At 35.7% G+C, this 7,113-nt stretch overlaps 1 pseudogene; it reads left to right on the plus strand.

Annotated features, from left to right (window-relative positions):
- Positions 1–3,158: 3,158 nt before the first annotated feature.
- LOC122060753 overlaps positions 3,159–7,113 on the plus strand; it is a 6,151-nt pseudogene continuing 2,196 nt past the window's right edge.

Consider the following 7,113-nt stretch of genomic DNA (forward strand, 5'->3'; position numbering starts at 1 on the left):
CAAATTATCCTTAATTTTCCTTGTTAACTACTTAGTCCTTTTTTTTCATTAACAAAAGTGGGACCCATTCATCTTCTTTTTTTTTTTTTTTTTTTCTGGTTGCTCTGTTGTTGCTTTGTCAATTTGTGTTAGTGGTGAAGTGATTGCATTTGAAACTGAAAATTTCATTCAATTTTGGGGTTATGGTTGCTCTATGCATCTGAAACTAGGTATGCATCTGAGACTGGAAATTTTTTTTTGTCTGGATATTTCTGATTGGGTATACATCATCAGAAGAAGCCCTCATCCTTGCAACTGGGTATGCATCATCTGGATATTTTTACAGATTCATGTAGCCAACCCTATTCAATTAGGGAAATGACAAAGTTGTTTTATGTGAAACTCACAATGAGTCAAGTAATAAAAATTCTATTGAATGAAGACATAAGAAAAAAACCTTTTAAGTGTAGACACTTCATTTTGTCATCCTGTAGTAGACGAAGCATGATGAAAACGATATGTTCCGAAAAACATGGAACCCATTATTTATGGTGAGTAGGCTCCCAACAGTATTCCAAACCTTTTGTTTAAGATTTATCTAAAATTGTTAAAACATGTTTTGAAATTCATGGTAACGGTTTTATCATGCATAAAGAAGACCGAGCCAACAATAGGAGAGAACCTAGAGACCTCTTTTGGTTCAGGTTTATACTTGAACTAAGCCCAACCCCTATGTCAAGACTCAACCAGTCAAAGTACTAGAGCCCAACCCGTTTGCTGGATAGACTATAAATCCATCTATAGCTCAAAACTTCTACCAAAAAAAAAAAAAAATCTATAGCTCAAAACATGCTAATTCCCTTAGAGGTAAAGAATTCTCCGAGAATTAAGATAAAGAATGTTTGCTTTGTAATAAGTTTTTCTTGTGTGTATTTTGAACCATTGATCAATTATGCTCATTTTCACTCTAATTTTATCATGTGTAAGAGTCTGTTTATGCTGAAATTATACACGTGGATCTCAAATTTATGCCCCAAATATGATGCCAAGTGTACAAAATCAAAGTTTTCCTTTACTCCATATCATGCTCTGGTCTAGATAAAATTTTCAGATATGAAGCATCTAAAATTACTTCTGATCAATCCAACAGATCGTGATGCTTTCTTTGGGACTGGGGCTGTTCTACCCAAGTATGGAAGGCCATCAGCACTGGAGATGTCCATCAATTAAACCTTTTCTTATATAGCCTGGAGTAATACTGTATTGCCCCTATTTTCTCTATTAAATTGATTTCTGGTTTCAGATATACTTGGTGATATAAATCAGTATCATTTATTATTGGGGGTTCTTGGAATCAATGTGGGAGTTATCTAAATCCAGTAATTTCTGGTCCTATTAGAATTCTTTTTTGTTTAGATTTTCTCATTTGCGATTGGAGATATAATTATGTCAAGCATTTAGATTCCTTTTACAAATCAAATGTGTTTGTTGACTAAAAATTTACTATATTGTTCAGGTTTGAATCCTTTGACATAATTGGGGTGAATTGCTATTCTTCTAAGAATTTATGACATGGAAAATGAGGGTATTGTGCTAGTAGGAGAAGAGAATGAAACACAAGACCTTTATAAATCAAATGCGATTTACATTTGATATGATAGGAAAAATGCATCTTGCTACTTTGAATACAATGGTTTCACTATTTTGTACTATTTCAATTTTATTTTGTTTATGCTTAGAGAGCTGAGTTTGTTGAACAATATTTTGAAATGATTCCTCTTTTGTCAAGACTTCTTGTTTAATTATCTCAATAATTTTCTCTTTTATCAAGAATTTTTATTTAATCTTCTTGTGTTTTTTTTTAAGGTTGGGTGAGTGTGGAGGGCTTATGATAGAATTTATTGTCTAAATCTATACAAAGTGGTAACAATTTTGAAGATTCTTAAGGTGGCAAAAATGGATGCATTAATTAAATGAAATCTGGCTAGCCTTCTAGAATTTGTTCTCCCCCAACTTGACTTATTAATTTTGGTTGTATTGAAGTCAATATATGTAGAATTCCATAAGACAATATTTTACACGGTTTAAATACGACTAATATATTATATTAAGGATAAAAATTTGCCCTTAGAGGATATGTTTTTAATGGCGGATAACATAAGTGCTGTTAACGTGTGGAAGTAAAAAACAGCCCAAAACTTTAATTGTGCCACATTTAGTAACGAGTATATTTGGTGGTATATAAAACCTTCCCTAAAGATAATAGAGGCGGAAAATCTATGCATGGGGGAGGAAAAACAATGTGTTGGGGCTTTAGACCTCTAGTCCATTGAAACACCATAAGGGCAGGAGTGTGTCCAATACCACTATATATACAATTAGTTGTTTTCAATCCACAATTTCTCACACTCGAGATTTTTGAAGATTCAAACTTAAAAAATATACCCCAACCAAATAAATATTGTTAGCCGCCCAACCAATCTTAACTTAGTTGATTCCATATTACTGAAACATCACACCGTAGAAATATTCTAAATATAACAAGTCCCCCTTGGATTCAAGAAGAAGGAAAAGAAAAATAAGTTCAAAACGAAATGAGGCATTTCTAGCTCTAGTTTGGGATGAGCTTCTCCCAATTATATCTGGTAATAGAATAGGACGGCTTGCTCTAACCAACACTCCGCCCCTAATTCCTAACCAAGGTTTCAAAAATTGGGAATCGAAATCGACCAATTCACATCAGAATTAGCCTACTTACCTAATATCGGATTCTGTTGGTGAACCCAATCAAATTGGGGAATCGGAACCGTCCACAATTAGCCTACTCACACCTATATATGGGATTTTTCTCACCCAAAAAAAACACCATATTTGATTGGATTCTCCAACAGAAAGACGCGGGATGGAGAAATTGAGATGATGTTCGATCATGGCACTTGATCAAAGTCAGTCAAAAATCTTTTCTTTTTTCATTTAAAATTATTGCAGATCTAGTCAAAATAAAGTCGAGTTTTGAAAGTCTTAGCAACCAAACAAAATTCCAAGAGTGTTTGACACGCAGGGCGTCAGGGGCGGGCAAGGGCAGGTGCAGACGTTCAGGGGCGTACGAATGGGAGCGCTTCTCTTTCCCTTTATCTAACCCCATATAAGGGCCACTAAAAGGAGATGGTGAGATGCATCCATAGAGTCCGAACTCTTCTTCTTCATCTTCTTCATACGCAGCATCGAAGAACAATCCTCATATGGATACCAAATTGCTAATTCTTGTTGGGTTGCTAATGGCCTGCTTAAACAGAACAGGTCCTCTCTCTCTCTGTCTCTGGGTATAAGCTTTCAAAGTAGCATCTATGGTCCCAATCAAGAATCAACTAATCGTTGTACAATCTAATAATGCAGGGGCACAATCAGGTGTTTGTTATAAAATGGTTGGCGACAATTTACCATCTCCAAAAGAAGTTGTGGATCTCTACAAATCCCAAAGCATCACAAGGATGAGACTATACAATTCAAATCTAGCATCTCTCCAAGCCCTCAAAAGCCTCCAAAATTGAACTCGTATTGGGTGTTCAAGAATCAGCCCTTCAAGCTATAGCAAGCAACAATTCCACTGCAATTGGTTGGGTCAAGAAGAATGTATCAGCCTACTCACCTAATGTCAGATTCCGATATATTGTTCTTGGCAATGAAGTAAGTCCCATTAGTAATTACAATGCTCAGTTCGTTCTCCCTACAATGCAAAATATTTACAACGCAATTGCATCAGTAGGCCTACAGAACCAAATCAAAGCGTCCACAGCCATCACTGCCAAACTCCTTCAAACATGGTCTCCTCCCTCCCAAGGTGCATTCAAGCACAGCATACGATCATTTATAGACCCAATTATTGGCTTCCTCGCCAACACCAGTGCACCTCTACTTGCAAATTTGTGTCCCTACTATAGCTACACTGATAACCCAGGAGAAAGCAATCTTTCCTATGCCTAGTTCTCATCCCAGTCAGTTTTTGTACAAGATGGTAACCTGATATATCAGAACTTTTTTGATACATTGGTTGATGCTCCCTATTCTGCACTCGAGATGGTGGGAGGCTTTACTGTTGAGATTGTTGTATCTAAGACTGGTTGGCCATCTGCAGGAGGCATTGGAGCATCTATAGAAAATGCAAAGGTTTATAACTCAAATCTGATTCAACATATGAAGGTTGGTACTCCGAAGAGGCCTGGAAAGGCCATAGAGACATATGTGTTTGCTATGTTTGATGATAACCAAGCCCTCAGTTATCAAGATATGAAGCAACATTGGGGCATATTTTTTTCAAATAAAGAACCAAAATATGCTATTAATTTCGGTTCGGTTGCTACAAATAGCCCCTCATCTAGGGGTGTCAATTTGTGGCCCGAACCAGCTAAACCGATCGGGACCGACCGTTTATAGACCGGCCCGGCCCGGACCGTTTATTAAACGTGTCGGGCTTGAGCCCAGCCCGTTTATAAATGGTCGGTCTCGGTTTTGCTACTTGAACCGTCGGGCGCCCGACCGAGACCGACCGAATAACGCCAGACCGAGACCGGCCTATTGTGCACCGACTTGGCCCGACCCTTTAATGATTGTAGAATACCTATTTTACCCCCCAAATTAAAGAATAAAAACTAAAAAGTAAAGACATGTTCACATTTTAAATAATGGTTATATTTTGTATCATTTATTGATTTATTGTCATTTTTTTGGGCTTGCATAAGTGGGCCGGAATATAATAGCACATTTTAAAGAGGGCCCGTTTAAAAACCGGTTAAAGCCCGTTTAACATTAAACATGTCCGTAGCCCGGTTAAGACCCGACTAAAGCCCGATTAAGGTGGCCCGATTATAACCCGAGACCGACCGACCGAATATAAAGTGTACCATGCCCTCAATAACTAAGCCCGATTAGTTAATTGGGCGGACACGGTGTAGCCTTTGAAAGTCTTCAAGCCGGATTAAGCCCGACCGAAACCAAACCGGCCCGACCGATTGACACCCCTACCCTCATCTGAATCAAATAACCCATATTGCCTTAATTACTCTATCACTATGCATCTCCCTTCTCCTCTTTAACATCTAATTATCAGGCCAGTGATGGTCTGTTGTGGTCATTGAAAGCAAACATTTGAGGGCTTTCCAAAAAGGAGAATTTGGTCGTAGTAGTGTAATTTCATCGATAGAAGAAATCAATAATGTAAGCAAGATGCAAGACAACCTGCTCTATCTATGATGATTATGTTCGATGATAAGTTACAAGTCTTGTTACTTCTCCATTTAATACAAGGTGTTAAGTATCCTATTGTGTCTATGGATAGTAATCGATGCGACACAAAAATAAAAAATTTGCATGGACTATATTGAGTCAATCCATTACCAAATACCTCAAAAAATGATCAATTACTATCAATAAGCTTGATACATCCCTTATAAACTATATAACACTGTTTGTGTGACTATAAAGCACTTACTGAGAGCTCCTTTAAGGCATTCGAGAAAAAATTTAATAGGCAAAATCAAATTGATTTCTTGCTTCTAATGAAAAAGCGATTCTAATAGTATTGATTTCATCATCATTTAGACGATTAAAAGCTTGCAATCAAAGATCAATACAGCTTTGTGCAAGAACAATTAACATCAAAATTTGATTTCTTTTGCTTAAATATTATTATTATTATTATTTTTTATCACTAGATTAGTGAAAACGACTTGAATGATTGCATCAAACATTTTTTTTTTCAAAGATGTGAGTATCTAAACCCTAAATCTTCTCCAGACTGAAATGGCATAACTTTTTTAGTATTAGTACATATAAGAAATTGGGATAAGGTCGAGTTGTTGTTATAGTACATTTAAAAAACCTCATCATATATATATATATATTATAAATTGAATGTAGTTGTTTTGTCATACTTTGTGTTCTTCTATAGGTTTATTTAGAACTTAACACCTTCTCTTAATTGCCCCTTTATCTTATTCCCAAAAGGTTTATAAGATAGGGATATAAAAGAGTTTTCAAAAGTAAGTTGAAAGTGTAATATCATTATGTAACTATCAAAAGTTATCTTTGTTATGCAAGGACGCATGTAAAATGATAATATTACCCACATTAGAAAAAAAATTGTGTCATACCATGAAGGCATAAAGGTAAAATTACAAATTATTTGACACCTTAAGAGGCGTTAATAAGAAAATCCCATATACAAAACTATATTTTGCATCTTAAATATTTTCATACATTTTTTGACCATTTTCATACGTTTCGTTATATATCTTACATCTCTTCGATACAAAACGATACATCTCTCAAAATTATCCTTTCATTTATGATATCCGATATCAATACTTAAATTTTTTTTCTTTTCTGAGTATGAATGAATGAATAATTAATGTATATCACAACTTAACTGATTGGATCATCTGTACCTCAAAGTGGACATCATAAATTGTGTATATTTTGTATTAGTTGTCTTGAGTTCTTGATACCATTGTGGTTCCATTGGAATTTACATTTACATCTACATCTACCAGAAATACCAACTCTCCCTTCTCTCTAAAAAAAAAAAAAAATCAACTCTCCCTACTGGCACTAATGTGTGTTCTTTGTTGCTTATTTTATTAGAAGTGTCCTTCATGTGATCAGCAACGTGTGTCAGCAGCTGGATATGTCTATGACTCTATGACAAGGTCAAGCATTATCATCTCGTTACATTATTTTAATCAAATTCCAAGATGTATCCATGAACATATGTGGCTTATGGTGATTTCAAGGGACCAGCCCAATATTTTTCTTGTAGGCTTCCCTTTCACTTCTATTTCCAAGAAACTTCAGGTTTGTTCTATCATCGAAGACCAAAAATAATATAAGCAATTTCCTGGAAATAACCCTAAAGACCCAAACAGAAAGAAAGCCAACCTCACACTCTCTTGTAGCCCACGTCATAGGAAATTAATGATGAAAATGATTCGAATATAATGCAAAGAAACTTCCTTCAGTAGGACAAGTAGGTAGGTGACACGGTGACATTTCAGATCATTTTTTCTTTTCCGTTCTTTCCACCTTCCACACCAAGTACCTTCTCCACTCCAACATACCCAAAAAAAAAAAAAAAAAAAA

The sequence above is a fragment of the Macadamia integrifolia genome, chromosome 14 (assembly GCF_013358625.1).
Source record: "Macadamia integrifolia cultivar HAES 741 chromosome 14, SCU_Mint_v3, whole genome shotgun sequence".
Taxonomy (NCBI): domain Eukaryota; kingdom Viridiplantae; phylum Streptophyta; class Magnoliopsida; order Proteales; family Proteaceae; genus Macadamia; species Macadamia integrifolia.